The following is an 11,028-nucleotide window of genomic DNA, read 5'->3' as shown; positions in this document are numbered from 1 at the left end:
CAGTCTTCCAGAGGACCAACTTTGTGCCTTGCAATCCTTTTGCTCTCAATCTATCTCTAGAATCTGTGAGGCTTATCCTTCGTCTTTTCTGTGAGGGCAATCTCATGCTTTCTTTTAGCCATTCTGATTTATTTCTTCCTTGTTCTCTTGCATTTCTTATACTCCATAAGAATCTACCTGCCTATCCCTGTTATGCAACTCCATTTTGTGCTTCACCAGGTTCTCAATATCTCTTGAAAACCAAGAGATACAGTTTCCAACTTTACCTTTTATTCTGACAAGCACATACCCGCCTTGTACTTTCAAAATTTTGCTTTGAAGGCCTCCCATTTACCAAGCACACCTTTGCCATAAAGCAGCCTGTCACAATCCACAGTTGCCAGATCCTAGTGTCATAATTCCAGTGTTGTTCCACGCCGTGAACACATCCGCCTTTCCTACGCTGCTCCCTGTATTGAAATATACAGGGCTCAGCATATTCACTGCGCCATGCTCAACGTTTTTCATTCCTGACTTTGTCTGAGGACTGAACAACATCTGTCTCCACAACCCCTCTACTATCTGTTCTGTTATTCAGGCTCCCATTCCCCCTGCAACTTTAATTTAAATAACCCCTTCCCCCAGCTCCCACCATGCCACTCCATCACCCCTTTGTGCTTCTTCTCCCAGGTCAATAAAAAGGAGGTGCACACCAGGTACAGGCAGATAGGAACAAATGGGGTACTTATGAAATACAGGAAATTCAAGTTAAAATAAAAGAAGGCATGAGGTTGCCCCAGCAGACAAGATTTAGGAGACTCCTCAGGGATTCTGCAGACATGTTAAGAGCAAAAAGATTGCAAGGGGAAAGTTAATCCGCTGGAAGATCAGAATGATAATCCATATGAGGAGACCAAGTAGATGAGAGAGATAGTTTTTTTGCATCCGTATTTGCACAGGAGTTGGACACAGTCTATAGAAGTGAGGCAAAGCAGCATCAACTTCATGGACCCTGTACAGATTACAGAGGTGGAGGTGTTTGCTGTCTTAAGGCACATTACCGTGGATAAATCCCCAGGGCCTGACAGGTTGTTCCCTAGGACTCTGCAGAAGACAAGTGCAGAAATTGTCGGGGCCCAAGCACAGATATATAAATCAACCTTAGTGACAGGTGAGGTACTGGAGGATTGGAGGACAGCCAATGTTGTTCTGCTGTTCAAGAAAGGCTCTAAAAATAAACTAAGAAATTGTACTTTGGTGAGCTTGACATCAGTAGGGGAAGGTTATTGAAATGTATGTGCAGGAACCAGATATATAAGTATTTGGATAGATGTGGACTGATTAAGGATAGGCAGCATGGCTTTGTGCACGGTAGGTCATGTCTAACCAATCTTATAGAGTCTCTCGAGGTAGTTATCAGGAAAGCGGACGAAGGCAAGGCAGTGGATGTTGTCCACATGGACCTTAACAAGGCACTTGACAAAGTCTCATATGGGAGGTTGGTCAAGAAGGTTCAGTCACTCAGCATTCAAGATGAGATAGTAAATTGAATGAGACACTGTCTTTGGGAGAAGCCAGACTGTGGTAGCAGATGGTTGCCTCTCTGACTGGAGGCCTGTGACTAGTGGTGTGCCACAGGGATCAGTGCTGAATCTGTTGTTGTTTGTCATCTATATCAGTAATCTGGATGATAACATGGTTAGCTGGATCAGCAAAGTTGTGGCTGACACCGAGATTGGTGGTGCAGTGGACAGTGAGGAAGACTATCATGGCTTGCAGTGCGATCTGGACCAGCAGTGGACAGTGAGGAAGACTATCATGGCTTGCAGTGCGATCTGGACCAGCTGGGAAAATGGTTTGAGAAATGGAAAATGGAATTGAATGGAGACAAGTGTGAGGTGTTGCACTTTGGTAGGACCTACCAAGGGAGGACTTTCACAGTGACTGTTCAGGCATGGAGGAGTGTTGTAGAAGAAAGGGATCTGGGAATACACGTCCTTAATTCACTGAAAGTGGTGTCACAGTTAGATACGGACAGAAAGAAAGATTTCAGCCCATTGGCCTTCATGAACCAAAGTAGTGACAATGATAGATCTTTATACTTTATACTTTATCCTTCATTGTTGCCAAACAATTGGAACTAGAACGAACAATCATCACAGCGATATTTGATTCTGCGCTTCACACTCCCTGGATTACACATATTAAATATTAAAAATAGTTAAAATTAGTAAATATTAAAAATTTAAATTATAAATCATAAATAGAAAATAGAAAAATGGGAAGTAAGGTAGTACAAAAAAAACGAGAGACAGGTCCGGATATTTGGAGGGTACGGCCCAGATTCGGGTCAGGATCCGTTCAGCAGTCGTATCACAGTTGGAAAAGAGCTGTTCCCAAATCTGGCCGTACGAGTCTTCAAGCTCCTGAACCTTCTCCTGGAGGGAAGAGGGACGAAAAGTCTGTTGGCTGGGTGGGTCGTGTCCTTGATTATCCCGGCAGCACTGCTCCGACAGTGTGCGGTGTAAAGTGAGTCCAAGGACGGAAGATTGGTTTGTGTGATGCGCTGCGCCGTGTTCACGATCTTCTGCAGCTTCTTTCAGTCTTATGGATGTTATGTTGACTTGTAGAAGACATTGGTGAGGCCTAATTTGGAGTCTTGTTTGCAGTTGTGGTCACCTACCTACAGGAAAGATGTAAAAGAGGTTGAAAGAGTTCAGAAAAAATTCACAAGGATGTTGCCAGGTCTGGAGGACTTGGGTTATTAGGAAAGATTGAACAGATCAGGACTTTATTGCTTGGAATGTGGAAGATTGAGGGGAGATTTGATTGTGATAGAGGGGCATAGATAGGGTAAATGCAAGCTGGCTTTCTCCACTGGGATTGGGTGGGCTACAACCAGAAGCCATGGGTTAAGTGTGAAAGGTGAAACGGTAGGGGAACATGAGGGGAAACTTCTTCACACAGACCGTCATCCAGGTGTGGAATGAGCAGCCAGCACACCTGGTGCCTGCAAGCTCAAGTTGAACATTTCAGAGGTTTGTACAGGTACCTGGATGGTAGGGGTATGGCAGTAGAAAGTTTAAGTAGCTCGGCACCAACCAGATGGGCCAAAGGGCCTGTTTCTGTATTGTATTATTCTATGACTGTGACAAGAACCTGAAATAATACAAAAACTCACTTTAAGTCCTTTTACCAGCTGTGCGGACCAACCATTCATCTCAGCAGGAATTGTTTATATGGTGTTAAAACTGTGGCACTTTAAGTTAGTAATACATAAAAGAAAATTCCAGCTGCACATTAACAAAGGCTATTCGTGTGAGAGTGTTTCAGTTACTGTGGGGCCAGGCACCCATGCAGCTCAGTGGGAACAGGGAATAATACCAATGGAGAGAGTCAAACTGAGCCAGGTCACAGATTGGGGAGGGTAGAAACATAGAAAAAAAACTACCCCACAACACAGGCTCTTTGTCCCACAAAGCTGTGCCGAATATGTCCATACCTGAGAAATTACCTCTAATTTTCTGAGCTCCATATACCTGTCCAGGGGTCTCTTAAAAGACCCTATTGTATCCACCTCTGCCACCGTTGCCGGCAGCCCATTCCACACACTCAGCACTCTCTGCGTAAAAAAACTTACCCCTCACATCTCCTCTGAACCCATTCTCATAGAGACAGGAAGACTATCAGAGAATTTGATGATCATTCCAGATGGCAGCACTGTGCCCAGTTAGAAGATGATTTCTCTCTCCAACTTGGGTTGAACCTCACTGTAACAGTGTGATGTCAGATCACACCTTGACAACTCAAGTGATCTCATCTGAAATGTTGTGCTTCACCAATTGATGGATTTTGTAAATCTTTTTACAGGTTAAAAGTGACAAGGAATTTGTCTATGGGAATCTCGAACACAACACGCCAGTTTTGCTGTCTCTGTCCAGATATTTAAGAAGTGGAAGCAAGGGATTCACTCGATCATCCTTCCTGCTCAGACTGTGGGGATGGATTCACTCGATCATCTGACTGACTGGCGCGCCCAACATTTTACACAGGGGTGAACCCATTCACCTGCTCAGACAGTGGGAATTGATTCAGTCAGTAATCTCAACTGAAGGTACATCAGCAAGTTCACACTGTGCAAGTCCATTCCCTGTTCGTGTTTGCTCTTTTGTTTGCCCTCTCTTTGGCTTTTATTTTGGCTTTGGCTTCTCATTTCAGCCAGGATTTTGTCCTCCTGCCTTTCCACAGCCTACACTTCTTTGGGATGTATCTATCACTCAGCTCCGGAATTGCTCCCAGAAACTCCAGCCATTGCTGCTCCGTTGTCACTCTTACCGTATCCCTTCCAAACAAGTTTGGCCAGCTTCTCTGTCATAGAAACATGGAGTAGTTCAGTACGGAAACAGCCTATTTGGCCCATCTAGTCAATGCCGAAAAACATTTAAGCTGTCTAATGCAACCACCTGCTCTGGGACCATTGCCCTCCGTACCCCTACCATCCAGGCTTCCATCCAACCCTCTTCGAAATTTGAAGTCGAGCTCATATTCACCACTTGTGCTGGCATTTCATTCCACACTCTCATGACCATTTCAGTAAAGAGATTTTCCAAATGTTCCCGTTAAATTTTCACCCATGACCTCTGGTTGTCATCCCACCCAACCTCAGTCGAAAGAGCTGCTTGCATTAACCCTATCTATACCCTCATAATTTTGTATACTTCTAACAAATCTTCAATGCATGATTTCCTTGTTTATGTTTAGAGCCTTTTTTAGATGTATAAGATGATGAGGGGCATTGATCTTGTGGATAGCCAGAGGCTTTTTCCCAGGGCTGAAATGGATAACAAGAGGGGCCATAGTTTTAAAGTGCTTGGAAATAAATACCAAGGGGATGTCAGGGGTAAGTTTTTTACACAGAGAGTGCTGGGTGCGTGGAATGCACTGCCAGCTATTTGTGTGAGAGTGTTTCAGTTACTGTGGGGCCAGGCACCCATGCAGCTCAGTGGGAACAGGGAATAATACCAATGGAGAGAATCAAACTGAGCCAGGTCAGAGATTGGAGATGGCAGAAATTCCCCATTCTTATAGAGACAGGAAGAGCATCAGAGAGTTTGATGGTCATTCCAGATACCAGCACTGTGCCCAGATAGAAGATGATTTCTCTCTTCAACTTGGGTTGAACTTCACTGTAACAGTGTGATGTCAGATCACACCTTGACAAATCAAGTGATCTCATCTGAAATGTTGACCTACACCCATTGATGGATTTTGTAAATAATTTTACAGGTTAAACAGGACAAGGAATTTGTCTACAGAAATCTCGAGCACAAGACACCAGTTTTGCTGTCTCTGTCCAGATATTTAAGAAGTGGAGCAAGGAATTCACTCGATCATCCTTCCTGCTCAGACTGTGGGGAGGGATTCACTCGATCATCTGACTAACTGGCATGCCCATCACTTCACAGGGGGGAACCCATTCATCTGCTCAGACAGTGGGAATGAATTCAGTCGGTCATTTCAACTGAAGGTACATCAGCAAGTTCACACTGGGACAAGGCCATTCACCTGTTCTGTATATGAGAAGGGATTCAGTCGGTCTTCCCACCTATGGACACACCAGTCAGTTCACACTGGGCAGATGTTGGTAATCTGCTGAATTTGTGGGGTGGGATTCACTCGGTCATCTGACCTAATGGCTCACCAGCGAGTTCACACTGGAGAGCAGCTGTTCACCTGCTCAGACTGTGGGAAGGGATTCATTTCAGCATCTAAACTGAAGGTACATCAGCACGTTCACACTGGGGAGAGGCCATTCACTTGCTCAGTCTGTGGGAAGACATTCACTTTGTCACCTCACCTACTAAGACACCAGTTAGTTCATACCGGGGCGTGGCCATTCACCTGCTCAGTCTGTGGGAAAGGATTCACTGAATTATCCGTCCTACAGAGAAACCAGTCAGTTCACACTGGGAAGTGGCAGTTCACCTGCTCAGTCTGTGGCAAGGGATTCAATCGGTCATCTCACCTCGTGACACAGCAGTCAGCCCACACAGGGGAATGGCCATTCACCTGCTCAGTCTGTGGGAAGGGATTCATTTCCTGATCTAAACTGAAGATACATCAGAGACTTCACACTGGGGGGAGGCCATTCACCTGCTCAGACTGTGGGAAGGGATTTACTATGTCATCTCATCTGAAGGTACATCAGCGAGTTCAAACTGGGGAGAGGCCGTTCTTCTGCTCAGTCTGTGGGAAGGGATTCACACGGTCATGTCAACTATAGAGACACCAGCAAGTTCACACTGGATAGAGGCTGTTCACCTGCTCACGATTTGGGAGGAGATTCTCTCAGCCAAATGAACCAAATGTGTATCATTGAGTTCACAGTGGAGAGAGGCCATTCACCTGCTCTGACTGTGGGAAGCGATTCACTTAGTCATCTAACCTTATATAATCCCCGCTTCGGCTAGCTGCTTAATATAGGGGGTGATAGTCCCTCAGCCTGGCCAAACTTAAGAAATCTTGTTTGGGTGGATGCTGCGTGATGTGTTCCCTGTTACAAATCAGTACCCCAAAATAACAAACAGTAAACTATATGTGATTAAATGATTGAGCTTTATAATTCTTACTTTGACTATATGGTTAGTGATGTAAACAAAAGAAGATAAAAGAGCTCACTCTCTCCATTCGTGTCTTCTCATCTCTCCCCGACAAAAGACTATGAAAATCTCTCTTCTAGACGCACAAGGAAGAACATTTCTGTCATTGGATAGCCCCGCACTCCAAAACCCTGTTGTCTCTAGTCGTAACCTAAACATTGCTGCTACTGAGAAACCATTACCTCAGCAGTGAAACATTGCAAAGAGGCCATTACATTAGCAGTGAAACCTTACAGCTTGTGACGCACTACCGGGTTCACACTGGGGAGAAAGTTTCAATAAGCTGCATGCTGGATGTTTGGCCATCACGGTTGCTGAATGTGATTTCGAGAGTGACTGTCGGTGCTGAACTCTGCAATTATTGCTGCTGCTCACCACACCCAGTTCTTGCCCCTGGTCACTGGGCATGGGAGGGGTTTCTTCTGCATATTCACCTTTAATGGGACTGGAGTTTAAAATTCTGGATCTGAGACAAATAAATCAGTTCTATTTTAAACTCTGTCTATTCTAAACTCTGTCTATTCTACTTAGTGAATTCATAACATGACTAGTGTACAGTAGAGAGTCAACTTTGGCTGGCTGGACCCTGCCAGTGATTCAGTTCCACAACAGTCCTTTTAAACCCTCCCCTGTTGTTCATCTCTCGCTCTCCCTGTGGGATAGGTTCCAGTCACCACTCTGTGGGTGAAGAGGTTTCCCTTGAATTTTCTGTAGACTGAAGAAGTCGAGGAGAAGCGAATCAGCAGCGGGGCGTGGCAACAAATGACAGAGTAGCAAAATTTGGAAGCTGATTGACACAGAAAATCTTTCGGTTGTCTATCTGATGACACAAACAATACCTGTGGTGAGGTGCTCCACTGGTCGAGGAATATGTGTGTTGGGAATGATTTTATTTATTGAGGGAGTTGTTCCTGCTTGTTTATCCTGTAATATTATATCCAAATGGTTATTATGGATTATCCTATCTGTAATAATGTATTGATTATCAAATAATTTGTAAGATTTTGACTATAAAACTGGATCAGGCTTGAATTTATGGTGCCTTTATGAAGTGATGGAGGGCATTCATGAGTTTGAATTTTAAAGCAAGATTTTGGTGAATGATATTTACCACTTGATTGTACCTTTGTAATTAAACGGATTGAGTTAAACTGCTGCAGGATCCTGAAATGTATTGGATTGTGTCTGGTTTTTCTTGGCATTTTCTGCACTTACTGCCTTGTTTGTTTGTACTTCATTTACTTTTGTTTTTTTTTCCTTTTGTTAACCATCCTGTCCTGTACAGGTGTCTCCCGCTTTTTGAACGTTCGCTTTACGAAACCTCACTGTTACGAAAGACCTATATTAGTTCCCTGTTTTCACTAACAGAAGGTGTTTTCACTGTTACAAAAAAATCAGTGCACGAAAAAATCAGCGAGCAATAAAAGGCAGCGCGCGCCCCGAGCGGCCCCTCTCCCCCTGGATTCGGAATGGCATTCTCGCTGGCATTGCTTAAATACGTTGCATTAAGCAGCCGTTAGCAAGATGAGTTCTAAGGTGTCGGAAAAGCCTGAAAGAGCTCGTAAGGGTGTTACACTTAGCGTAAAATTAGACATAATTAAGCGTTGTGATCGTGGTGAACGAAGTAAGGACAACGTGAGTTTGGCTTGTGGAAGCTGACGAAGATGATGTTGAAGAGCTTTTGGCATCCCATGACCAAGACCTGATAGATGAAGAGCTGATGCAATTGGAAGAGGAAAGGATAACAATCAAAACCAAATTCATTAACGAAATGAACGTGAAGCAACTGCGTGAGATTTTCGCTGCAATGATAATGTACAACTTTAATTTTGAAAGGGTACGTTGGTTTAGGGGATATTTGCAAGATGATTTGAGTGCTTACAAAGAACTGTATGATCTAAAAAGGTGCGAGGCTCAGCAGTCAAGCAAGCCTTCCACATCAGCCACAGCAGACGACAAACCTTGACCTTCAACATCGAGGCGGGCAGACATAGGAGAAGATGAGCTGCCTGCCTGATGGAAACAGACGACACCCCAGTGTCCCATCACCCCAACCCCCAGACCTCGGATAGATAGTGATTCGCGGAGAATGCAGCGGTAGCTGGGAGGCACACAGCACACCTTTAAGAAAAAAGCCAAAATAAACATGCTAATTAATTATGTGTCGGGCGGCACCTAATTAATTTGCATGTTTATTTCGGCTTTTTTTCTTAAAGATGTGCTAGATGCCTCCCGGCTACTGCTGCATTCTTCGCGGCAATATATCGGTCGGCGGCTCAGAGTGTGGGGGCCACTGCACCATCCCAACCTGCGACGACTCAGCCTAACACAGCACCATCAGTGTGCTCGGCGCTGTCCCGATTCTGATGAGTGATACCAAACTGTACAGACATTATTTCTACTTTATATGGGCTGTGTATTTTTACGTGTTATTTGGTATGATTTGGCAGCTTCGTAGCTTACAGGTTACTGGAGAGAGTGTTCTTGCCAACAGCGCTTGCATGAGATTTTCTGCCGAGAGTGTTTGTGTGAGATTTTCGCTACGGAGAACAGTGCCGGCAATGATTGTGGAAAAGTATTTCTACTTTATATAGGCTGTGTATTTATCATATCATTCCTGCTTTTACTATATGTTACTGTTATTTTAGGTTTTATGTGTTATTTGGCATGATTTGGTAGGTTGTTTTTGGGTCTGCGAACGCTCACAAAATTTTCCCATATAAATAAATGGTAATGGCTTCTTTGCTTTATGACATTTCGGCTTACGAACCATTTCATAGGAATGCTGTACCTTCGGATGGCGGGGGAAACCTATATTTCTGCTAGGAACCCCTCTGTTTCTGGGAAGAGGTCTCCAACTCTCAGTCAGGTGCTCGATGCTTCCTTGTCACCATCTCATCTGCTCAGATCATTGGGATGTCTCCCATGGAGGGTCATACTCATTCCACTGGTTAATGTTTTCTTCCATAGTGATGATTCATTTTTCTGAGTTGGCCTCTCATTTAAGTTTTCTGGCCTAACTTTCTTATCACGACTGCTTATCAGATACTTTCATGCTTCTTGAAAGAACAAGCTGGTAGTGGGGTTGTGTAGCTCCGTTGGTAAAATATTAAATAAAATCATTAGAAAGAGGTGGCATAGGGTTGGAAGGTGTAGAATCTGTGGGTAGAATTAAGGAACAGCAAATGTAAAAAAAATCCCTGATGGGAATTGTATAGAGACCTCCAAACAGTAGTGAGAAAATGATCCACAAATTACAATGGGAGATAGAAAGTGCGTGCTAAAGGGGCAATGTTACAATAGTCATGGGGGATTGTCATGCAGGTGATTAGGAAAATTAGGATAGTGCTGATCTCAAGAGGAGGAATCCCTAGAATGCCTACAAGATGCTTTTTTAGAGCAGTTCAGGGTTGAGACCACTTGGGGATCAGTTATTCTGGATTGGGTGTTGTAATGAACCAGAATTAATTGGGTCTTGTAATGAACCGGAATTAATTGGGTCACTTAAATTCAAAGAACCCTTAGAGGCAAGTGATATTAATATGATCAAATTCACCCTGACATTGCAGAAGGAGAAGCAAAAGTCAGATGTGGAATAAAGAGAATTGGAGAGGTATGAGAGAAAAATTGGTCGAAATTGATTTGAAAAGAACACGGGCAGGGATGAAAACAGAGCAGCAATGGCAGGAATTTCTGGAAGCAATTTGGAAGGCACAGGATATATACAGTGGCATGCAAATGTGTGGGCACCCCTGGTTAAATTTCTGTTACTGTGAATAGCTAAGTGAGTAAAAGATGACCTGATTTCCAAAAGGCATAAAGTTAAACATGGCACATTTCTTTAATATTTTAAGCAAGGTTACATTTTTATTTCCATCTTTTACAGTTTCAAAATAATGAAAAAGGAAAAAGGCCCGAAGCAAATGTTTGGGCACCCTGCATGGTCAGTACTTAGTAACACCCCCTTTGGCAAGTATTACAGTTTGTAAACACTTTTTGTAGTCAGCTAAGAGTCTTTCAATTCTTGCTTGGGTAAATTTCTGGGTTCAGTCATTAGCAGCAAAGCACTGACTGTGGAAATTACAAATCAGAATATTATTAGAGTCACAGAGCCCAGCAGCACTGAAACAGGCCCTTCAGCCCTTCTAGTCAATGCTGACCTTTTGTTTTTACTGCCCAGTTCCAACTACCTGCACCATAGCCTCCATACACCTCCCATCCATGTCATCACCCAAATTTCTCTTTAGTGTCTCAATTGGACCCACATCCACCTCTTCCACTGGCAGCTCATTCCACACTCCCACCAACCTCTGAGTGAAGAATTCCCCTTCAGACTCCCCTAAAAGTATTCACTTTCACCCTGAACTTATGTCCAATATGGAGGTGAGAG

The 11,028-nt window shown here is 43.8% G+C and overlaps 1 pseudogene; it reads left to right on the top strand.

Annotated features, from left to right (window-relative positions):
• The first annotated feature begins 3,854 nt into the window (after nucleotides 1–3,854).
• The window catches only part of LOC140207953 (uncharacterized), a 43,924-nt pseudogene continuing 36,750 nt past the window's right edge, over nucleotides 3,855–11,028 (top strand).

This window comes from Mobula birostris, chromosome 13 (assembly GCF_030028105.1).
Source record: "Mobula birostris isolate sMobBir1 chromosome 13, sMobBir1.hap1, whole genome shotgun sequence".
Classification (NCBI taxonomy): Eukaryota; Metazoa; Chordata; class Chondrichthyes; order Myliobatiformes; family Myliobatidae; genus Mobula; species Mobula birostris.
The sequence above is the reverse complement of the archived record's forward strand: the minus strand, read 5'-3'. Positions and strand labels throughout refer to the sequence as shown.